The following is a 25,739-nucleotide window of genomic DNA, read 5'->3' on the forward strand; positions in this document are numbered from 1 at the left end:
TCAAATTCGCAACAATCTGCCCTAACTGCGAACAAGCTAGGGTTAAATATTCCTTCTGTTTACTCAGCCTTAGTGTCTTCTTTTTAAACCCACCTCCTACAACAGTTCTTTAGTGAATCTTCAAAATGCTGTAACTGGGTATCAGCGATTGCTGAGGTCAAGAAATAGGACATAGGTCTAGCAACCTGACTGATCCTTCAATACTTGCTTGAAAATGAGAAGACTGTATCTTCTAGAGCCACCCTCTCGGAAAGGAAAAAGAGGCTTATGGTCATTATATATATATATATATATATATATATATATATATATATATATATATATATATATATATATATATATATATATATATATATATATGAACACTCACTCTATGCCAATGTCTTACCCTGTCGATGAGAGCTGAGAGAATAACTCCTGATCTTCGTCGGTCGCGCCCGGCGCCGCTACAAACACTGGCTCACTGACTAGCTTCTCTCCGTTTTCCCAACGTTTCGTCTCGCCTGTTTTCACATTCATCTTGACCAGCTGCCAGGAACAAAGAAAATAAGTTAATAAGTTAATGGAAACATTAATTGAATGGCTTCCTCCTCATCATCAATTTTCGTAAGATATATATGAAGATTTGACAGGATTTCTATATCGAAAAGTCATCAAATCATCATCGATGCTAGATAAAAATTTGTAATGTGGAGTGGTTTACGCCGTGGATGTATGCACAAAGTCTTCTCATTAGTTTTATGTGATTTTGGTAACAGTAAGACAGACGGACAAATTAAGTTAACACTGCAACCTCCTTAGTGGAGGTAATAATTTAGGATGTTTTCATTCTTGATGGCATCAGATACAATGCTTCTAGTCCTGCCTTCATTTCTTAGTTGGAAGTATTAATAGAGGATTTTTTTACCCATCACCGGATGTTTCCATGTATGCTAAAATCGAATAAAATCTTTCAAAAGAAAGTTGATACTATTTTTGTTCCCCTTCCTATGATATGGAGTGCTCATCTCAGACGACCCCATTACACCTGTCGGGCAGCCTCTTCCCATTCTTTTTTCCCCTTTGTTTTGCAGGCCTGTTTCTTCCCTCAGGGTTAATTCCCACTCTTTTTTCCTTCTCATTCTTTTTATCGTTTTTGGTTTTGTGTAAAAGACAACTATTGTGCCGAGTTTGTCTGTCCGTCCTCACTTTTTTACTGTCCGCCCTCAGATCTTAAAAACTACTGAGGCTAGAGGGCTGCAAATTGGTATGGTTATCATCCATCCTCAAATCATCAATCATGCCAAATTGCAGCCCTCTAGCCTCAGTAGTTGTTATTTTATTTAAGGTTGAAGTTAGCCATAATCGTGCTCCTGGCAACGATATAGGATAGGCCAGCACTGGGCCTTGGTTAAGGTTTCATGGGTCGCGGCTCATACAGCATTACACCGAGACCACTGAAAGATAGATCTATTTTCGGTGGCCTTGATTATACGCTGTACAGAAAACTAGATCTTTGGCGCATTTTTTACTCGATTTTTTGACAGCAGTGAGTTGTCCCTCCCGTTGATTCAACTAAAAAAATTTACTTGTGATGATTAGCCCTATTCTCTGTCGAGGGGTCGTACCCACCATTTATATGTTCATTTATTTGTTTATTCCTGTACTTTTACAGTTATGGTTGGATGGAGGCCTTTTATGAGACGGTGTACTTTTACTTGGCACCAGTAACCCAATTTCCAACTAGAAGCACCTCAAGCAACAGCATTTTTTTGTCGAATCCTATACTTTTTATATCATGTAATTTTCTGTAAATATGCCTTCGTGCCGTTATTGTGGTTTGTGAAAATAAAATCATTATTGACATGATTATGATTTTTTTGTTTTTATCTTTAAGAAACCAAATTAGAACGTTCACTCGTAAGTATTATTATATGTGTACAAAACGTTAACAGGCCTGCTCTATTGCTGTGTACTTTAATAACTTTGTCTCAAGAATGACTCATTATTTGAAATTCCTTTAGTCGTGTTAATTAGCTGAAATATGTGTCTCAAGAATGACTCATTATTTGATATTCCCCCAGTAGTGTTAATTAGCTGAAATATGAATGCACGGACTTACACTGCAGAACTCCACTCCCTTTGTATGTAACTCCACTCCATAGGCGTAAGAATAATCTTTCCCGTTGTGCTTGTAGTTGATTCTGGGAAGGTCGAAGTAGATGTCAGATATCACTTCCCCCACTACTTCCACACTCTGGTCGTGTCGCTTGTATGCACAGCATTTTGTGCCCTCCAGTGTCACTGCGAAATGCGGAGAATTGAAACTGGTGAGAAAGCTGGGAGTCCAGTTTACTAAAGGATTTGTTTCCAACCACCGTAGGTTTGTCAGTTAATGCCCCTTAAACAATTTTGCATGTTATATATTATATTGTATTGCTTTTGAAAATAGTAACATTTGTCGAAGTTCATGCTAAGTTGTTGAAGGGGAATTAATTAACTTCATACCCATAGTGGTTTGGAACAAATCTTTCAGTAGCTTGGACAGGATCAATACGAATTATGCCGGGAACTGGCCTCTTGGGTTTGGTCAGAGAACCAACAACGTCTTACAGGTCTTGAAGGTCTTTTAATCACGCTCTTTAGGAGTTTGCTTAAGAAGAAAGTTGTGCTGGAATTAATAGCAACGACAGTTTTATTGAATATGAGCATATAAGAACTGAATTGAATTGAATAAAGAATTTAGGCCAAAGGACCTATGAGGTCATTCAGCGCTGAAACGGAAATTGACAGTAAAAGGTTTTAAAGGTGCAACAGGAGGAAAGTCTCAAGGCAGTTGCACTATGAATCAATTGTTAGGAGAGGGTGGAGAGTAAGATGAAAGAAAGAGAATACGAAAGGAGGTAGAGTAAAAAGAACGAAAGGGGTTGCGGCTAGGGGCCGAAGGCCCGCTGCAAAGAACCTTAGGTAATGCCTACACTGCACCGCATGAGGTGCACTGACGGCACTACCCCACTACGGCGATGAGCATATAAGAGCACTTTTGTTTGTATAATGCTTACCAAGATTTGTGTCTTCCTCTGCATCGGCAACATCTAGGGGGATAACGAAGCGTCTGTTGGTACTCATCGTACTTGGAGAGGCTTCGAAGTCTGGGTCTTCGAAGTTCTTCACCAGAAGTTGGTACACGCACTGTGGAGAAACATGCATAGTAGAATTTGGTGGTCAGTTTATTTGTCATTTTCTTTATCATTAATCAAAACATATGTTTGGAGCTTTGTCCAGTCTGGATGTGGAAGGCAGACTTGAGTATCAAGAAAGGATTCCAAGGAGATAAGAGGCATATGAAAATATATGTATATATGCAGGATAGTGGAGAAAAGGGAATGGGGTGATATAATGCACTTCAGAAGATGGGAGTGTCGAATGTGGTTCCAGATATAACTGGGAAGAAAAAGAAAACCTGCTTGCCTCTGTTACATTGGGAAAGGCAACAGGACCGAGAATGGAGAGCAAGAAACCAAGGAGGAAAGGAGGAAGGTTCCTAGGAAGAAATGAGAAAATAAAGGCTAGCAAAGCAAAATAGGAAACTGAAAATTGAATGGTCCCTCCTACTCCTTCAGACCTTCAGACACCCAGCAGGCTATCCCTTCCCACTGTTACTTAGAGAGATCAGCAGCCCTCAGGTTGCTCTTTTTTGGTGATTTCTTCTTTTTGTTTACTTTCAAGCTTTGGAATAGTCTCGCTGCGGTTTTTAAAGTCTGAAAAAAAAAAAATTGCAGGCCTCTAGCCTCAGTAGTTTTTATTTTATTTATGGTTAAAATTAGCCATAATCGTACTTCTAGCAACGATGTAGGATAGGCCACCACCGGGCCAAAAATTTTCATGGGCCGCTGCTCAACAGCATTATACCGAGAACATCGAAAGATAGATCTATTTTCGGTGGCCTTGGTTATACGCTTTAGCGGCTATAAAGAAAACTCGATTGCGCCGAAGGTTAAGTACCATTTATCCACTGGATGACTGACTGATTGTTTATTCCATTAGCTTTAGCACAGACGAACGAAGACATGAAGTGATATGGTTAATGATGGTGACTCAATGAAATCTCCGCGAGATATTTAGAGGTAACTAGAAAACAAATTCGCAAGTTTATTTGTATTCTTACAATAGGAAATGATAATAGTGATGAGTGAAATATAGGTGTTCTAGATAAGAATGAGAGAAACGACCCTCCCCCGAAAGTTCACTTTTACGAAGACCTACTATTAATAAGTTTTAAATAAACAAAACTATAACTGTATCGATTACCAGCCATTAATTGCTATTTGGGATACTTTCAAAGTTTTTAGGAACAATTACAGTATGTAGTGATGAAGAATTGTCAGCTGTGATGTGAACTGAACTCTGGTATTGAAATAATACATATTTAATGAATAAGCCACAGTAAAATGAAGCATCCAAACTTAGCCATCGTACCCCTGCCCTAGGTCACAGTACCTGCTATAACTCTAAAGTGGACAAGCCATCGTACCCCTGCCCTAGGTCACAATACCCGCTGTAACTCTAAAGTGGATCCCTTTCACGCTTGCTTGGTTGATTCAGACATATATAATAGTCTATCCTGACATCACTCTTTCCTTCTGTTTGCTTTACCGAATTTTAATGTTAGAAAACGTACTTGAGGGAGAGACTCCCCTGTTAAAGATTTAATTCAAGTTTCTCTCTCTCTCTCTCTCTCTCTCTCTCTCTCTCTCTCTCTCTCTCTCTCTCTCTCTCTCTCAGCTTTTGAAGACTGTGTCCGAAGCCTGTTCGGAAACTGTAATTTTCCTCGTAGATTTTTATGGCCAAAATTTTAGCCCGCCCCCAAAAGAAAAAAGAAAAAAAAAAAATCATTTGTGATTACAATGGCAGCAGAAACCCAGCGAAGGTTAGAAACAAGTAATTGGGAAATGTCCGCCCATTTGAGGAAGAAAGGCTAGACCTAGAAAAGAAAGGGTTTCTACATAGGCAGTCTGGAAAAGAGTTTAGGAGGTGAAGTTGAAAAGACAATACCTCAAAGTCTCAGACCTCAACTCAACAGGCCTTGTCCATCTGGCTCAGTCGGCAGTGGACCACAGTGAAACCCAAAAACCAACAGCGTAAGGGGATCACCTCGATATTATTCGACATCAGTCATTAGGAACTCCATTTTGTGGAGCATAACTAGACAATGTTGCCACCTTTCAAAACCTACGCTAACTTAGACTAACCTTTCATAGCCCCACACCAGTTGACAAGCCCACCACCTTTCATAACCTACGCTAACTTAGACTAACCTTTCATAGCCCCACACCAGTTGACAAGCCCACCGCCTTTCATAACCTACGCTAACTTAGACTAACCTTTCATAGCCCCACACCAGTTGACAAGCCCCAAAGTGCAATAAACCCTTCCCTTGTTCTGGCGTTCTACTCACATCAGCGTTACTGATGCCACACAGGTCGACAACCAGCTGTCCGTCTTTTTCGTAGGCGTTCGTGTGATGGAATGTCATGAAGGCGTCCGCTTTGTAAGCTGTCTTGATGAGTTCCCCAGTGTCGCGCCTGACGATTCGGAATTTTGTCTAGAAAGAAAAGCACAACAAAAGTCAGTGTTAATAAGAGTGAGGTTATCGTGGACAGCTTGTGCTTAAGGTTAGGTTAAAAAGAGGGAACTGTCTTACCCCACCTCTGATCTGTTGTTCAGCGATTGCGCGAACTATCAGTGCTGTCTATAAATACACAGTCACGATGTTTTTTGACCAGTGATGATCTATACGCTAGTAGCGCCACAGTTGGCTAATGTGATTAGGAATTCTGACGCTTTCCACGGTTTAGAACTGGTCATTCACACGTAAGGCTTCAATTATATATGTTGACATATTCAAGGAAAGGTACAAAATGCACATTATAGAAATGAAATTAAAAAAACCTAATTCCAAGGGATGCAGTTTGGAAAAAGGAGGCAGAATTATCTTTGAATAATAAATACAGGTTTTTTCTCGTATAAAAGAAACAGGTCGTTTTTCTCTCCCACAAGAGACATATCCTTACCTTCTCGTTCGGGAACCAGTCGAGAGCGCCAAACATGGGTTTCCCGAAGTAGTGGTTGAAGAGGAACTTCTTGATGTTGAAGACGAAGGGCATCTCCACGAAGATGAAGTAGTTGTCGGAGATGCCGAAGGAGTGGTAGTAAGATGGGTACATCTTCCACTGACATGGGATGGAGGCTATGATTTCCGCCTGCTCGAAGGAGGATACCCTGCGTCCTTGAGAGAGAGAAGACACTTTTTAGTTTTCTGTAAAATAAAACTATTGTGTCGGCTTTGTCTGTTCGTCCGCACTTTTTTCTGTCCGCACTTTTTCCGTCCGCCCTCAGATCTTAAAAACTACTGAGACTAGAGGGCTGCAAATTGGTAAGTTGATCAGCCACCCCCCAAACATCAAACATACCAGATTGCAGCCCTCTAGCCTCAGTAGTTTTTATTTTATTTATGGTTAAAGTTAGCCATAATCGTGCTTCTGGCAACGATATAGGATAGACCACCACTGGGCCGTGGTTAAGGTTTCACGGGCCGCGGCTCATACATCATTATACCGAGACCACTGAAAGATCTATGTGCCGTGGCCTTGATTATAAGCTATACAGAAAACTCGATCGCGCTGAAGAAACTCGGCGCATTTTTACTTGTTATCTGTTACGCTTTGCATGTGTGCTATGGCGGAGAGGTTTTTAAGCATTTTAAGGAGGAATATCAGGCTTTATGCCGTATTTTAGGCTAATTTGTTATCATAACGAGGAAAAATTTGTCTTTATGCCATACTACAGGCAGATTTGTCATGTACCGTGTCCCTTAAGGTGGAAACCCAGCCTTTATGCCATATGTTTGGTAGATTTTTCCTACGGCCTAGCCCCTAAGTAGGAAAAGGTGTTTTCGCCGTATTTTAGGAAGATTTGTAAGGCACCCCTAAAGAAGAAATTACATCTTTATGTATTACTCTATAAGTAGATTTACAAAATAACGAGACCGGTGCTTAAACTCGTTTTTTATATGAGAATAATTTCCGTCATAAGATGAATCCGTTTTCTATGAAAACAATTTCCGTGATAAGATAAACCCGTTTTCTACGAGAATAATTTCCGTCATAAGATAACCCCGTTTTCCTATTAGGATAATTTCCGTCATAAGATGCATACACAATAAAGAAATATTTCACAAGGGGGATGCCGTAGTCTATTGTTTATATAATAACAAACAAACAGCTATACGTTTGTTCAGCCGTGTCTTGGGTTCTCATGATGACGAAATGACTTTGTCCGCTCAAAGACCCCTGGGCGGGATCTCACGTCCATGCCGTTTGCATAAGAAGAGGAATTTGCAATATTCGCCGAGAGCATTTTGTATTCTCCTTGCAGCCTAGCATCAGATGTTCATTTAGCAAAGGTATTTTAGAAGAGTTTCAAAATTGTTTTACGTTGGCATTATTCCGAGAGAGAGAGAGAGAGAGAGAGAGAGAGAGAGAGAGAGAGATTGTTCATTTTCATCATAAATGACTCTCTATTTTCACCATTCCCAACCTTATACCCATCATAAGATTTTATTGTTTTTTTACGTATGACAGAAGAAAGAGTCTTTATTCTCATTATCCACGACCTTCCTGCCATCATAAGATTTTTTTAGTCTAACGTATAAAAGGAACCAAGAAAGGACGCGAGAGAGAGAGAGAGAGAGAGAGAGAGAGAGAGAGAGAGGAGAGAGAGAGAGAGAGTATTTACCATTAAGTCTAGTCCTTATTCTCGCTATCCACGACCTTCTTATCATCAAAAGTTTATATTGGTTATTAGCGTATTAAAGAGGAGATAGGGAGAGAGAGAGAGAGAGAGAAACATATACCATCATATCCAGTCTTCATTCTCACCATCAACGTCCTTGGGTGGCGGGAACTTGATGATGTTATAAGATGGCCCTTTCTTCCCCTCGTACGAATTTCCCATGTTGTAAACTGTCCCGTCAGGGTCCACGTGTGGATGGGCAGTAGACTGATTCACGGCGATGTAATTGTTGAGTTTTGTCTGCAATGATAGAAATTATTATTTTATTATTATTACGAGCTTGCTAGCTGGAACCCGGCTCTGCTGTCTCCCCTACCTACCCCCTAAACCCGGGGCGGAAACAGGTTTGCAGGAGGAGGGTGGATGCCTCCCCCTACCTTCCCTTCCCCTACCTACCCCGCCCGCACCCGGGGTGGACAAACCGGTTTACATGGGGAGGGTGGCTGTGTCATGTCTCCACTACCGCCAACCGGGGGGAGGACAAACAAGATCTACTCGGATTTCATTATTATAGAATGTTATTATATATTATTATTATTAAAAGAGTAGGAGAGTGAATAAAAAAAGGGCTTGGTTTCTGGGTGAGGTCCTGTCAATATGGGCATGTACCATTAGAACCTATTGTCAGTCTGGGGATTTTAGCAGTGAATTGTATATCTGGTGGTTGGCCGGCTTTAACAGGTCTCAGGAATGGTAGAGGCTAGCAACAGCATCTTAGAAATCTTCTAGAGATTTGTATATGGGTAACAGTCTCTGCTGTGGTCCTCGCTTGGACGCTTGGAGGTCGGTAGATTCCACATCTTGTACCCAAGACGAAACTCCTTGCAAACTGAGTAGCATTAAAATTGACAATAGGAAAGGGAAAAGGTTTGGTGTGTGTTAATATATATATTTATGTGTGTGTGCATGTTTCTTAAACAGGCGTAAATAACAAAATAATTTTAATAAGCCGCGATATTTCAGCCAGGACACATCGAGACGAGGCTCGGCACGTATTGGCCAAAATGTGGTGGCTTAGTCTAATTCCTTTTTTTGTTGTTTGCTCACATTTAAGAAAAATATTAACCTTGAATTCCAGAGAGCAGAAATATAAATTATACAGAGTGTGTGTGTATATATATATATATATATATATATATATATATATATATATATATATATATATATATATATATATATGTATATAAAAGTATGTGTAGTATTTTCCTTTCCTTACCATGTCTCCTATGCAGTCGAGGGTGTCCGGGTCCAGCCTTCTGATGTTGGGAGTCTCCGTCATGGCGTACAACTCGTCTCCCATGTAAACAACGTTTACGGAGCAGTTATCTGCCGCATTTTTTCCAGGAGGTTCGAAGACACTCATGAATCTGTTGAAGAAGAAAGGATGCATTGATAATCCATCGTACTACAGACACATAAAAACGTGGTTTTTTTCTGGAATAGGTTTCAGATTACTTAAAATGTAAACTATTACCGTTAGCCATGAGATTTGTTTTCTTGTGTGGGTGCAAGAAGGGCCTGTGTGTATGTGTGTGAGTGTTGCAGCTTTATGCTTTGTTTTTTTTTATCAAAATGCAAGTAAATGGCTAGCTATGTTTCCTAGATCCAGATCGTTGAAGGCTAAATGGCTTTAAGCAAATAAATAATAATAATAATAATAATAATAATAATAATAATAATGCATTATCTTTGGTTTTGCATCTAGATTTATGATATGAGCCAGCAAAGCTCATGATGTCAGACAATGGTTACTGCATAGGAATAGCAACTACACGTGGTATATACAGTAGTCACTGCCTTTTACCTCAGATGAAGATCCTCTACCACTGAAGGCACATTCTCTACCCCAAAAAGGATCCCACTTCTGCCTGGAAACATGTTGCGTTTTAGTGTCCCAAATCAGCAAATTTCTAGGGTGGTAAATATTTATATTACGAGTCTCGTTTGTAATACTAAGCAAGACTTGCTTGTATTTCCCTGTTGTCGTGTATATTCAACAGCTCACCTTTGCAGCAAAGTTTTGCAAGGATCAGGGCAGGCCACAGTTCCAAACTCCGACACTACGATCCGGTTGGCGTGGCTGTTCCTCTTGTAGGTGTTGCTTTGTAGGAACCTGGGGATGAAAATAATGCATTTTGTTTAATTGCAGTGTGTCCTGGGTCGTATTTATAGTGTTTATATTTGAGGGCTACATGAAAATATACTGTACTTCTAATTTTTAGTAATAATACAGCAATCAAAACAAAAGAATACTGATAACATACTCCTCAAGAAAGACCAGTTTAGCAACATAACTGTAAATCCCTTGACACTTGTAGGTGGCTTATGACAGTGAAAATATTATTGCAGATGTGAAGCCAGTGTACACTTTATTCGTCTAGACTGTTCACTGAATGCTGCCTCTCACGTTGTGCTCATTTCATGGGCGCACCGTGACTCGTTTCTAGGGCGCACCGTGACGTACCTGGACTGATACGTGACGTGGCCATCCTTGATGTTGAACTGATGCAAGTAGGCAGATCCGTCGAAGAGATGGTTGTACGTGGTGTCCCCGTATCGAATCTTCCCAGGACCATTGCGGGTCAAGCGACCATTAAGCCAGGAGGGAATCTCGCCTTTATTGAATATAATGTATAGTCATTGTTAATTGCATCTTATAATATACATATATTTATATATATATATATATATATATATATATATATATATATATATATATATATTTGAATCTGAGCTGCAGACTTCTAGAGGTGATTGAAAACAAAAATCCTTTCCTCAAGGTAAGAGTTAGACAAAAGTAAAACAAAAATTAGGAAAGCTTACATAATTTCAAAATAGGTTTGGTAATTGCACATCTTCAGATACCGATTATAAGTAAAATGCGTCGCTTCTCATGGCTGTATAGCCACACTCACTAATGATCTTGCTATAAGTTTCAGAAAAAGAATTAGATGAGTTCGATGAAGACGGGTGATGCAATGTAGAGAGAAACTGTCAGAAGTTTGTATAGGTAAAATAAATAAAAAAAAAAACACGAAGCTTATACGATACTGCTTATGAACAGGAAAGAAAAAAGTGCTGCGCTGATTATGAGGGTGCAGTTTTTTAAGTGACGATCAAAAATGAGTTGACCTGAATCACCTTGGATAAAAAAAAAAAACAGGATCATAGGTAGAAGGATTGAGAAGTCACCTCTTCATAAGATTCAGACCTCAAAAGGACCTTCATTCATAAACTTTCCAAGCTTAGTAAGTGATGAGTAACATTGGTTCGCTTTGCAGGTGTGCGTTGAACTCAGGCTGTTTTTTGTTTGTCATCAGTGATCTATGTATAGCTCATATAAATTTTTCTTTTGTCTATATTTAGACACAGAACACAGAAAGGAATACTCAAGAATAAAAATAGTAATTGATGAAAAATAGCATTAATGATAACTTATGGAATGAATATGAATGAAACTGCAGTATGTGAATTGTCACCTAATAACGCTTGATCCTGAATGAGACAGAACATTAACAAGTACTCACCAGTTACTTTCCCTTCGATGGGCGTGACAGTCTCAGCATCGCAGGATCTCAACCACACTACGGGTGCCCTTTGAGATGGGGATCCATTCTCAGATGTTGGTGCTTTTTTTGACAATGACGTACCACAGACATTGGGGGAAGTGATGGATGAAGGTGGAGATCCATTTTCAAGTGTTGGTACTTTTGTTGGAGTTGACACTTCGTCGTTGCTTAGAGTAGTGGCGGAAGGGGATGGCGATCCGTTCTCAAATATTGGTGCTGTTGTTGGCGATGGCGTTTCCTGCATGATGGTGCTAGTATTGGTGGGGGATGGAGATTCCGTTTCAGGTGTCGATGCTTTTGTTGCCGTTAGCGTTCCCGAAATGTTAAGGGAAATAGAGGAAATGGATGAAGGTCCAGTTTCATATGTTGGTACTTTTGCTTGTGTTGGGGTTTCGTGAAGGTCTAGACTGACAGCAGGAGATGGAGATCCAGTGTCAGTTGTTGGTGTGTTTGTTGGTGTTCGGGTTTCGTGAAGATATGGAGTGGCAGTAGCGGGCAGTGGGGATCCACTTTCAAAAGTTGGTGCTTTTGCGGATGTTGGGGTTTCATGAAGGTTTGGAGTGACATCAAAGGGTGTTGGGGGTCCAGTCTGAAATGTTGGTGCTTTTGTTAGTATTGGGGTTTCGTGAATGTTTGTATTGGCAGCAGAGGACTTTGGTCCAGTCTCGAGTATTGGTGCTTTTGCTGGTGTTAGAGTTTCGTGAAGATCTGGAGCGGTGGCGGAGGGCGAGGGGTACCCAGTTTCAAATGCTGGTGCTTTGATTGGAGTTGTCTTTTCGGGAATACTGAAGTCAGACATGGAGGACGAATTGTTATGAGCGTTGGCTGTGGCGTTGGCAGCACTGGTTGTTGTGGCGCCCCCGTCTGGGAGGCCATCTTGGTCATTGCTTCCTTTTCCCATGATGTTCAACTTTCTTCCGTCTTCTTCTTCTTCTTCTTTATCTTGTTCTCACTGACTTGGGCCTTTAATCAGTTGGCTCGTAAAGATTGGTTGCTGATAAGAGTGATGTTTCTTGCTTCCTTCTGCTTTTTTCTTCTTCTTCTTCTTGGTCCTCACTGACACGGGGGTTTTAATCCGTTGCCTTGTAAAGGATTTTTTGATTGCTGATAGGAGCGATGTTTCTTGCAGTCTTCAGCCTGGAAAATTTGAAACTGTTGATCGAATGACTCATTATTTACTTATGAGATAGCATGACATAATTTTTGAGACGTAAAGTTTATATATATATATATATATATATATATATATATATATATATATATATATATATATATATATATATATATATGTGTGTGTGTGTGTGTGTGTGCGTGTGTGTGTGTGTGTGTGTGTGTGTGTGTGTATTTAAATGCATGTGTGTGCCTGCATGTGTGAGTAACACACAGATTTTAATAAAAGATTAATACTGGCGTCCGAATTCAGGCAAAAATATAACATGCTATTCGCAAAGGCTGGAGAATTTGGAATCTGTATTATGATGAAAGTGTCCCAACCAGTTCATTTGTATAATTCAGTTGTTTTTTAAACACTGGAAAAGCCTTATTTATGCTTAGTGCATTTGATGTGCTCCTTTATGTAAGAATATAGTATTTCTATATGACGCTTTATTCTGATATACTACACATGTATATGTCGTTTTAGTATGAAGAATCGCTTAGTTTCATAATCCACATCTCATTCTTATTATAATATTCACCTCTCTTTCATAATCATTTCTCATACTTATTTCCAATTTCACCCTTTTAGAGTTTGAAGGTTTTCTAGATATGTTTTTGTGTATGTTTGCCTATGGACGTTTGTGTCCGAAATAAAACTTTTGAATTTAAATTTAAATATGTGTAAGTACCATATGAATTTAAGACTTACGTGCACATGCATTATACAAAAGACAGAGAAACAAAGAGATATATGACAGAGAGAGAGAGAGAGAGAGAGAGAGAGAGAGAGAAATGGTTGCAACTGCTCACGAGAATTCATAGGCATACGTTCCGCTGTCCTGATATAGTGTACAAATAAAAGCAAGTGCTTCTCTCTCTCTCTCTCTCTCTCTCTCTCTCTCTCTCTCTCTCTCTCTCTCTCTCTCTCTCTCTCTCATTTGAATTATTATCAATATGATTGAGAAGCTATTATTTTGCCAGTAGTTATATGACTGTTTGATTTTTTATAGATTTGTTCCAACAAAATCCTTTATTTTTCCAGGTATGTGATTCCTTGTCAGCCTACCAGAGAAAGGAAAATTACATTAACATTAAGCCAAAGGTAAGTGTTAAAATGAATTTATAAGTAATTTTAGAGGTATATAAACATAGCTGTGTTCGCAAACGTAACCACATATACAGTATATATATATATATATATATATATATATATATATATATATTGAAAGATCGTGGAGATTCTGCTAGGGAAGTATCCTCTGGGCTTACACATTAGCATTTGTCTTTCAGTTTCTCCCGTAGGAGGCTTCCCTCATCTCAAGACCACCTCTCCGCGAAGAGAAGGCAAACTGTCAGGCCTTGCCTCGGGGTACATGTGGCTGGCCTTGGAGTACCTGCTGGAAAATCTCAGCAGCTATGACATGGATGGGAAATAAAGTGCCGCCTTTCACTCTGAGCTATCAATTTCTTGGTGAGCAGATATTTTGATACCCTGACTTTGGGAGTGGATCTAGAGTTTGCTGCAACCCAGATGGTCACTCCAGGTTACAGGAGAGTAACCTCACTGTCTTGAGGCAGCTTTAGTGATACAAAGTAGTGGAAGGTCCATTCTGCCCGAAAATGGAAGACTGCAGAATCTGCAAAAATACAAAACTGAGAAAAATGGAAGACACTGCAGTTTTCCCTTGCCTCACTACTGATTTTGCAGATACTGCAATTGGGACCCCCTAAATGAAGCAATGAAGAATCGTTCTGAAACTACAATAACTTGTACAGTAGCGTTTTCCGAGCCCAATAGGTGGCATATCTCAATTTCGACAATTTTGCAGATACTGCAGTTTTCCATTCTAGGGCAACATTGCTTAAGATTGCCCTTCTGTCAGTTGGGAGAAAGCTCCTCATTTTCGTTCTCCTTGTCATCGTCCAGTGGAGGCAGTAGAGATTGGTTCTGAGAGAGAGATTCTGGAAGATTGTTTAGGACCTTACTGAAGGATGGTTTAGAGAAAGGAGAGCTGTCTTGATTACCCGAGTACCATATCATCTTCAGAATTGAGAAAAGATAGACTGACTGACAAGAAATGCAGGAGGCTTTTACAGAGATTAGACAAGACAGTTGTCTTTTGTCGATCACAGCAATAGTTCTATGTGTGGGGCTTTTTGTTGAATTTAATAAAATTGAGATTTTAATTGGGAAGAACAGAATAAAACTTAAATTGGAACATTAAAAATGCGTAAAAAAATGGTAATTTATTGTAAAGTTAGGCATGTATTAAACATTCGTTTGGTGTGGAGAATAAGGAACATTTTAGGCATAAGTTTGTATATGAAATCCTGAAAGCAGTAGACACGTTGCCCGTTGTAACTTATATATATATATATATATATATATATATATATATATATATATATATATATATATATATATATATATATATATATATGAATTTTTATATTAAGTCACGGACACCATTTAACATCCGACTCAATATACCTTGGGAATAACTTACTTCCAAAGGAATTATGACAGATAAGTACTTCTGCACCGGCAAGACTTTTAAATCCTGGCCGGTGCAGAAGTACTTAACAATTACAATTCCACATGGATGTAAGCTATTCCAAAGGTGTAGTGAAATGGTTATTGAACGGTATTTGTGACTTACTATTTCTATGCGTATGTTTGTGTGTATATATATGTATATATATATATTATTATATATATATATATATATATATATATATATATATATATATATATATATATATATATAATTGAATCACGAAAATATGGAACGTGATGAATATATAAATAATAACTAAATCCACGAAGGAGAGATAAACCTGGAGTGCTGCTGCTAAAGTAAAGGACGACAGTCGAAAGGCCTCGCAGCACTCCAGTGTTTCTCTTTCCCTCGTGGATTTAGTCTTTATTTATATGTATACATACATACATTACAAAATATTAAGCTACAAACACCGTTTAATGTCCATTTCACACAAACGATTCGTGTACATGTAAACTCTTATGTGCATCAACTTGAAAAGCGCAAGCAGTCAGTCATCCGCCCCGTTTTCCTCTGTAACGTAAGACGCGAATTCTTTGTGGGAAATTCATCCCAGCGACCGCAGAAACCCGAGCCGAATGACGTCACACGAATCCCGTCGACGCTGGAAAGATTAGGAGGAAAAGTAGGAGTTTTCCTCTCGATTACCTCTTGTATAATGACAGCTTTCGTCGTTTCAGGTTCGATGTTTTATGGTTTGATGAAGATGTTCATATTCTTGGCTGGATTTGTTTTAGGACTTCTTATAGTCTGTGTTCATCTTTCAATTGTATGGCCACTTGAATTAGTCTGTTTCTTTCGCTCTTGCTTTTCAGAATTGGATGACATACTGAGCTGGTCAGTTATATGCATCTGTCTTGGTGATTGTTTGTTTATATTAACATAATCTTAGGAAACAAACAACATTCCTTGCCGATTAATTGCGAAAGTGAATAGGTTTGTTTCTGCTCGTTCATGTAGTTTTTAAGCAAAAAAAAAATTTTTTTTTTAAGAAGGGCATTGTATCGGCTTCACTCTCCAGCCGTTCGCTTTGGTCTCTGCTCCTTTGGCTATCCAGCTTCTTCAACGTTACCTTGCTTAGATGTTCATGTCTCCTTTTAAAAACACCCTTTAGGGCGAACCGTTCAAGAGTAGAGATTTGGACTGGCTATAGCAGATGAAATAAGGATGATTGTTATCTAGGGGACAAAGTAAGACAACTTGCTTGAAGCATTTCTAGTTATAAGAGCGGTAAAGTTCAATATATTCCTTATTTTTATTAGTACGGAGCTTCATAGTGTTTGTGCCTGTATGTGTGTGTATGTCTGTATGTGTGTGTGTGTGTGTGTGTGTGTGTGCAGTTGGAATGGAATGAAATATCGAATTTTGGCTCAAGGCCAAGCGCTGGGACCTATGAGGTTATTGGACTCTGAAAACGGAAAATTGATATTAGAAAGATTTTAAAGGTGTGACAGAAGGAAAACCTCGCAGTTCCACTATGAAACAATTAAGTAATGCCTACAGTGCACCGCATGAGGTGCACTGACGGCACTGCCCTCCTACGGGCTGTGTGTGTGTGCAGTTATATTCTTCTTAATCATGAAGATGAAATGTGATGCTGTACTCCACTATTGAAAATAAAAGGAACAAAGGAGAATGAAGGAGAATACAAAGTCTTATTTTGTCCAAACTGCTTCATCCTCCATGAGGCCCCTTCCGGGGAACGTTAATACTAACCAGACTAAAAAAAAAAAAAACATCGGGAATCTAATTTTTTTTTTTTTTTTTTTTTACAGGGTGATTCGCATAAAATAAAAACGCTTAGTGAATTTGGCGAATGACATTACAGGATAACTGAATATACATTAATGTCTAATTTATAGTCGTGCATATACCTTAATAAGGTTAAATAGGTAGCTGTAAAAATACCCAGGCCATTTTATATCATTTGAACTGATTTGTCCTTACGAGCAGAGAGAGCGGGTTTCTTTTTTTTATTTAATAAACCGAATTCAGGCCTTTTCTGTAAAATTTTGCTCCATGAAATTTCTATTTATGTGTGTGTGTGTGTGTGTACGTGTGTGTACAATTGATGAAACTGATGCAGGCGAAGATTCCGTTATCAGGATCGTTTGTCAAAGCGCAATAATATTCCCCAATTAACTCCCGTGTCGCAAAATGTGAATTCCAAGGAGAAGAATGACATCAGACGCACGCTGTGTGACCTCAGCATCTCTCTGTCTCTGACGTGGTTTTCTCAGTGCATAATTCAGGAGAGAGAATAGGGAACACAAGTAATTCAACAGGTGCCTGCACTTTGAATGCCAGCCCGAACTCGATTCTTGGCCGGATACTTCGGCCGGTCGATATGGGTATTGATCCTGGTGGCTCAAGGGTGAGGTATTTGGGTCGATACCTTCAACCTGTCACAGATAAGGATTTCAGCATGGAGCCGTTTTCCCCTAACGGGGAGGATTCTAGAAAAAACGCGACGGTCTCTGCCACTTTCATGTCTTAACTTGATCTTGGCTGAGCCATTCTTGCAGAAACCTTTCAGAACATTGGCTGCTTCGTATACCTACCCAGTGCTCACCAGCAGTCTTTCAAACCGCCTACACGCTCTGCACCACTCACCTATATCCTGCATGCACTCTCAATTCATGTATCCAGTTATTTCTGGGTCTTGCTCTTATCCTTTGCCGAACAATATAGAATTAGAAAATTTTTTCATGAATGTGTCGTCCATTTTTTTCACATGACCCAAACAATCTAGAAACACTGAGATTTTGACCTGAGTTGCATCTGTCATTTCTGTCACAAGCATTTTTTTATGTCCATGTATGTCACATAGATCTTTCGCCCCTTTACTTTCAAACTTCTCATAACAAGCACTTGGCACACACACCCCCTTTTCCTTGACTAATTCGAATTCCTGTACTAACTGATGTTATGTCTCTGTAATTCTTAGTCTTCCCTATAACCTTTAAAAAAAGGTATTATTATTCCCCTAGTCCAGTACTTTGGAACTTTTCCCTCATCCAGAAGTTCTTTACAGACATTTGTCAGCCACTCATGCACATTTTCAGCAATGAGCCACAGCACCTCAGTTCTTGGTGTTGCTCCATTCTTTACCTGTTATTGCTCTCCTCTTGCTCTATTCTTGCTTAAATTTAGTTCTGCTTCTCTCCTTTCCTTCATTCGGTAAGTCTTCAGACTACTCATTCCACTGACTCAGGACTGCATTCACGTCATGGAGCAAGACCTCATTTGCATTCATTTATATTGAACGGGGTTTAGTAATCTCTCTCTCTCTCTCTCTCTCTCTCTCTCTCTCTCTCTCTCTCTCTCTCTCTCTCTCTCTCTCTCTCTCTCTCTCTCTCTCTCTCTCTCTGCCTTATATACATATATATATAATATATATACATATATATGTGTGTATGTATATATATATGTTTGTGTGTGTATGTGTGTGTGTGTATGGGGAGCGGCGGTACAGTATATGATAAGTCAAAGAGCCAGTTTTGCTCTGTTTACGGAAACTCCAGTGAATTGCCATTAAAAGCAGTGACTGAGTGCCTGGTTGTTACTCAGCGGGCAGGGTGGAGAAAGGCATGAAGATGACATCCCAGAGGATTTACCGAGATCCAAAATGATAACCAATTCGCTTACCGATGACTCATATGAACGCCATCCAAATTTGAGTCCTCCGCTTACCGATGACTCATATGAACGTCATCCAGATTTAAGTCCTCCGCTTACCGATGACGTATCCAAACGTCAAAAGAAAAAGAATTATTTATAGAATAAGTAACCAGCTGCAAAGTGAAAAAAAAATTGGGCGGTTTACCTTGAAAACTCGGAGATATGCGTCTTTGAACAATTAAAGGTATAGACATTTTTACGCTTACCGCTCGAGTCACTCCCACTGACCACAGACGTAATTGTCATAAGCGAAAGGGGTAATTAATATCTGGAAACCCCCTCCCCCCTCTCTCTCTCTCTTTCTCTCTCTCTCTCTCTCTCTCTCTCTCTCTCTCTCTCTCTCTCTCTCTAGAAGCGTTGGTAAGGGAAAGGCATAGTGGGTTTAGACAAGGAATAGGGTGAATGAATCAAATACTTTGAAAATAAAAGGAAAAGCTGTATATGGCATACATATCCTAAGATAAGCTTATGATAACATTACAAGAGAAGCTGTTGTAGGGTATTGGGAACGTGTGTTATTGGAGATAAGTTAGTGGAAGCGAAGCGTGAAGCGGTGAAAGGGATAGCGAAGAGAAACTGCTGAAACTAGTGAAAAAGTGTGAAAGTGTTTGCAAGAGGAGACATTCGTGAGCAAATGTGAGCCAGAGTAAGGTTATGAGTGTCAATGGATGCCTGGGAGATGAAGCAATGAATGTTAGTATGGATAGAGGAAGAATAGAAGTGGTCGATTCATATAAACATTAGGGAGAAAATGCTGTAAACTGGATGGATTGGAATGAGGCTTGGTGAGTGGGAGTGCAAGAACGGAATGTTGAGCCCAGTCTCCTTTATGGAAGTTATTTGTGGATGATGAGGCCGCCGCGGCGGGCTGGCGCCCGAGCGGCAGGTTGCCAGATGATACTCCCCACTTGTGGCTAAATCAAGCGAGCGAAATGGCCAGAATTCGGCTAGAATTTCTTAGTGATGGCTAAAAATTTGGCTAACCTTTTAAAATAGTAATTCACCGTGTATTTTTAATACCCTTTAAATGAAGGTATTAAATTTAAGTATACACACACACAAATGGTGAAAATTTCACTGTTTGGCACAATTGAACAGTATATAATCAGTTTTCATCCTTAAAATAATGTAAGTTTGCAATGTGAGTGTTTAAAAACCATATTTATTCTAGAAAGGGCTGAAAAATTTTTTTCATTTTTATTTCTAAAATGCTATTCCGCATCTCGCAGCACTAAATCTAGTACGTCATTTTCACTTTCCATAAGTTGGAATAAAGTTGGAGGCCTGTCATCCGAAGTTTTCTCAACTTGCTCAGATTTCTGACGTGATGTTATGTTGTTCAATACAGCATTTGGTAAGAGAAATACGTTTTGGACATCCGTTTAAGGCCGTGTCGAATATGAAGCAGTGCGTTGGTTGTACTTGTGTTTAATTTGTTTCTCAGTTCATTTTTCACCAAATTCATCTGACTAAAAACTCGGTCAACTCCAGCGTTTGAGGATGGCAAACTTAGGATTGTTAATGCAAATGCAGAAAGTTCATGAAATGGAGGTGCATTGGAAGCATTTCTATATCTGTATACTCCTGCCACTTTACCAGCGTTATGATTGACCACTGCGTTTTAATTTGTGTCATGTCATCTACACTCATTTTAAAAAGACTCTAGCAGGGGAGCGATTGTGTCTTTCACGACCCGCAGAGTGTTGGAAACAGAGAAGAGAGATGTGTGTTTTAAAACTTGTACATTGTCAGGTAACCTTTGTCCAATTTGTGTAATCAGGACATTAAGAATTTTGAGCGCCGTTCTCGGAGGTTGTGTTCTCTGTCTGAACTAAGATTTGACTCCACCAATTTTCTTTTTTTTTCTGCAGTATTGTTTCCAAGATAGATTTTCGGTGCTAGATAATCTAAGCTGCGTGTGAATGGATCGATTCGCTGAGAAGGGATCACCTGTCAGATGCATCAAATCTTGTAATAATAACCTTGTAGAGTCACAATCCTCGGACTCAGAAGTTTTGTTTACTCATTAAACTTCACTTAGTACAGAGTGTAAGAATAACATATAAACAACATTTGACTCATCATAATACATGTCTTTAAGCATTTCTGAGGTGAAACATTTTTCTTTTAACCTAACAGCTTCAAAATGCGTTTTTAATTCCACCCACTGGTCACAAATTCTTTTAACAGCTGAGGCTACAGACATCCAACGTGCTTGACAAGCCTGGATGATTTTCAGTGGGTCGTGACCATCATTTATGAGTTTTAAAGAGGTTAGCATATGCTTATTGCCGTGGTGATGATCTCGCAAACCAATTGTAAGTCTCACTAACCAGAAATTCCAAGTTTCCAGGCAATGTTGCAGAACATGCGTGTGAGACTGCTAACTGCACTGTGTGAAAAAGTTAAGTATACCTTAGTTTAACTAGACCACTGAGCTGATTAACAGCTCTTCTAGGGCTGGCCCGAAGGATTAGATTTATTTTACGTGGCTAAGAACCAAATGAGTGACATACGCATTTAACTAGTACTGAAGAGAGGATTTCTTCCTTTAATTTCTGAAACACACCATTGTTAATTTCAACCATAACACTGGCATTGCCAGTTCCAATACCAATCAGATCACACAAATTGAGGCCGTATATTTGTAAAGTCGACTTTAAGGCATTAACAACGCTGTCCGCGTTGCAATCAGCAAGTGGTGTGAGGCGCAGAAATGTTGACACAATTTTGTTTGCAGTATCACTGAAATACCGTATTACGATACCAAGATATTTATTCACACTTATGCGTATACTTTTATCAAGGAGAATGCTGAATTTTTTCCATCAGTGTCCTCTTTCAATTTTTCAACAAAATATGGCATAATGACATTTTTAAGAATGGCAGTGCATTTAGGTCTGTATATAGATATTCGTGTAGCATTATTTTGTTCGGGAAAACAAGGATTTCACAACATCAGTGAGGTGATCACACGTGTTAATTGAACAGTGTTCAGCACGAGGAACATCATCAGACTCTGCAACTTTTTCAACGGTTAGTTTTTGCTGTCGTGGAGATGAAAAGAGCTCACTGGATCTTATATGTATTTTGCTATAACCATGGTCTTTTATATCATAAAACTTACCCCGAACGTTAACCTTGCAAAATTTGCAAGAAACATCCGTAGAATCGTTAGCAATCTCAATTATCCAGTCCTCGCATATATCTTCCATTAGCCACCCTACTTTACGGGATTTCTGTGTATATATAAGGCGCTTTCTTAGGCATTCTTGTCAGTCTTTTCACAATCAACTAAGAAATCCAACTGGCAACCTACTGTAATTAAGTGTTTTTGTGACACCGATATTTTTTTCTTTATAAAATACTTAATGGTTGTTATGCACTCTCAGCAAGTAGTTAAGAGGTTTGGTCATTCCCCTCCCCCCCTTTTTTTATGAGCGATACACCGTCATCGACTCCGAGATAGTATGGTAAACATGAGAGAGAGAGATAGAGACTTTTTTTATGGGTGATGCATCATCAGTGAGACCGTATGGTAAACACTTAGAGAGAGAGAGAGAGAGAGCACTTTTTTATGGGTGATGCATCATCAGTGAGACCGTATGGTTAACATTGAGAGAGAGAGCACTTTTTTATGGGTGATGCATAGACCGTATGGTAAACATTTAGAGAGAGAGAGAGAGAGAGAGAGAGCACTTTTTTATGGGTGATGCATCATCAGTGAGATCGTATGGTAAACATTGAGAGAGAGAGAGAGAGAGAGAGAGAGAGAGAGAGAGAGAGAGAGAGAGAGAGAGAGAGAGCCCTTTTTATGGGTGATGCATCATCAGTGAGACCGTATGGTTAACATTGAGAGAGAGAGAGAGAGAGAGAGAGAGAGAGAGAGAGAGAGAGAGAGAGACCCTTTTTTAATCGTTAATATCCTGGAAGCCATTTAGAAATACGAAGTCAAAGTAACTGCTTACCTTTCGTGGAAGTATATATATCTGTGGTTGACAGTCACCTATATCCTCCAACGGATATAACACGAAGTTACAGGGAACTCTGATTGCATAAATAAAGATGTTCACTGCTGTTCAACTCCTCTTGCAGTGAACTGCAGCAACACAGACACTTTTATTCGCAATGCTTTCGGTAGATGCGATCCTAAACAACTAAGCGAAGGGGGTGTGCCTGGCCTGCAGCTTGCTGTCAGGCACTCGGAGTGGGCAGACGTACGCACGAACGGGTTGAGCTCATTCGTAAACACTCGGTTACGTAAGGAACTGCGCTCTTGAAGGAACTCATCTCTTCAGACCACCGCTGAGAAGAGATTCTATAGGTATATATTCTGCAGAGATTAGAAGAGATTAATTAACAACGTAAAGTAGCTTTGCAAGAATTATAGTCACCCAAAGGTCATTGGATTGTATGAGGTGTCACAGTGTACGACATTCCTCTGTATCTATAATTATCGTTGGCTACGGAAACGCTCACAGAATAGGTAGACCTACATTTATTCTTGGCGTAGACTGCAAGGGGTTTATTCATTCACAAGCTCCTTGCAGTAAAATTCTGAGATTTCTTGGTCTGTAAGATTTCTTGGTCTGTGAGATTTCTTGGTCAGTGAGATTTCTTGGTCAGTGAGATTTCTTTGTCTGTGAGATTTCTTGGTCTGTGAGATTTCTTGGTCAGTAAAATTTCTTGGTCTGTGAGATTTCTTGGTCAGTGAGATTTCTTGGTCTGTGAGATTTCTTGGTCAGTGAGATTTCTTGGTCTGTAAGATTTCTTGGTCTGTGAGATTTCTTGGTCAGTAAGATTTCTTGGTCTGTGAGATTTCTTGGTCAGTGAGATTTCTTGGTGTAATTTCAAGGTGCGTATCAAATGTGTAGACATTTCCATAAATACACAGCATCAAATAGTAAATCTACCTCATACCTGGTTTCATAATGGAATGCGAGAGTTAATTGTTTTGCCCCTTTTTTTCTATTACAGAAGAAGAGTTATGTAATGTCGTTACAGTTGTATCATCGTCACAGCTGATTAACGAATTATCTCACGTGGCAACAATATTATACGTCCCATAGCAACGCAGGAAGTGACTCAGTCTTTGTGACTCCACGCGTGTTGCCACCCTCAGTGATCCTGCGCTTCTTGGTACCCAGAGTGCAATTGAAAAAAATCTCCTTTCAATTCGTGTAAAAAGGTCGTAAAAAAAGCTCTGGATAAAGAGAGGAACTTCATGGTGAATAAATAATTAAGTTCTGTATTTTTGTGGTACTAGAGATTGGATATTTTTGAAACTGGTCACTGGAGAGGGAGAGATATGGAATATTTAATCAAAATTACCGTTCAGGTCCTAGCTTTAAGTTTAGGCAGGGCTTTTACAGATACGTATAAACCACAATAACGCTAAACAGGCTATCGATTTCAGGTTTCAATTGCGTCGTTTTACTAGTACTCTAAAAAAAAAAGATATTATGTTGCTTTAAGTAGTGATGCTTGCGTTCAAGGTCACATAGAACAGTGGGCGAGATGTGGATCGTCAGATGACTGAAGAGAGAGAGAGAGAGAGAGAGAGAGAGGGGAGGGGGGGAGGGGCACCAGCGTCCTGTTTCATTCATGAATTGTTTTTCTTTCTTTTTTCGTTTGCTTGGATGTATTTATTTTATTATTTATCATATCTATATTGGTCTAAACATAGTACTCGTTCGCATGGAATATTTCCATGTTTTTCAGTATCAGTATAACGTACTCGAAAGCTTAAATATCAGGTAAATGTCACGAGGTATTGTTTTAAATTATTCCTCTCTCTCTCTCTCTCTCTCTCTCTCTCTCTCTCTCTCTCTCATGAGTTAAAAGGCCTCGCAGTGACCTATGCCCCCCGTACCCGACCCATTCACAATCACGCAAGATTTTGGTGAAGGGGCGACTCTCTTTCCATTGTTACCATTATATGACAGGTTGTGTAAGAGAACAAACGTACTATAAATGGCGCTTAGTCTTTTTGTGCTCTGATTTCATGTGTGGGAGGTGCTACTTAGGAACCTGATGCTATGATGTCTTACTGTTCAGCACCACTACTACTACTACTACTACTACTACTACTACTACTACTGCTGGTGCTGCTGCTGCTGCTGCTGCTGCTGCTACTATTATGGCTGTGGCGAGCATTACTGCTTATGGCATGCGCGCCACTTTGCTATCTAACGCGACTCTCCCCCTCGTAACTTTCTTCACCATCCTGACAACTCTGTACGACGGTCTTTCAATCCGTTTGATTGTCATGCAATGAAAGCTTAACTTCTCCATTTCTTTAACAGTTATGAATACGAAAAGAATGTTTATCCTTTATTCTCTTTATCTTCTGCTGAGAGAGAGAGAGAGAGAGAGAGAGAGAGAGAGAGAGAGAGAGAGAGAGAGAGAGAGAATCACTGACCAAGAGGAGGGTTTACGAACTCTCTGAGAGAGTTACAAGGAGTTACAAGGATCAGGATGTCTCAAAGACCTATTAGTCCATCCGAGGAGATATCACGTGCTTGCTTATCTCTAGGAGCAGGTTTTACTGTTCATTCTCAGTGTTCTAAAGATTCCCTCTAGCTTTCTTTTAAACTCTCCCACAATGTTGTTGTTTACAACCTCTGGTGGCAGTTTATTCCATGTGTCACATTATCTTGTACGTAAAGAAGTTCCCACGACGAGATGTGTTGTATCTCTTCAGTTCTATTTTCCATTCATTATTTCTTGTCTGGATTTCGTTTAATGTGAAGAGGTTACTGTGTACTTTTATTATGCCTTTCAGTATTTTGAATGTTACTATTAGTTGTCCTCGCAATCGTCGTGTTTCTGAGTCATACATGTTCAGGCTCTCAAGTCGTCTTTGATAACCTATTTGCCTCACGGATGGAATTAACTTTGTGGCTCTTGCTTGTACCCCATCTAGTCTATTCTTAGT

The 25,739-nt window shown here is 39.5% G+C and overlaps 1 long non-coding RNA gene and 1 pseudogene across 1 annotated transcript in view; one reads left to right on the top strand and one right to left on the bottom strand.

Moving 5' to 3' along the window:
* LOC136844584 (uncharacterized) overlaps positions 1 to 13,663 on the top strand; it is a 303,347-nt gene extending 289,684 nt beyond the window's left edge. The window contains exon 3 of the long non-coding RNA XR_010854928.1: positions 13,603 to 13,663. This is a non-coding gene — a long non-coding RNA (uncharacterized lncRNA). The remainder of the gene's footprint in view (positions 1 to 13,602) is intronic.
* The window catches only part of LOC136844565 (carotenoid-cleaving dioxygenase, mitochondrial-like), a 24,201-nt pseudogene extending 1,230 nt beyond the window's left edge, over positions 1 to 22,971 (bottom strand).
* Positions 22,972 to 25,739: the final 2,768 nt, after the last annotated feature.

The sequence above is a fragment of the Macrobrachium rosenbergii genome, chromosome 13 (genome assembly GCF_040412425.1).
Source record: "Macrobrachium rosenbergii isolate ZJJX-2024 chromosome 13, ASM4041242v1, whole genome shotgun sequence".
In the NCBI taxonomy this organism is placed as follows: domain Eukaryota; kingdom Metazoa; phylum Arthropoda; class Malacostraca; order Decapoda; family Palaemonidae; genus Macrobrachium; species Macrobrachium rosenbergii.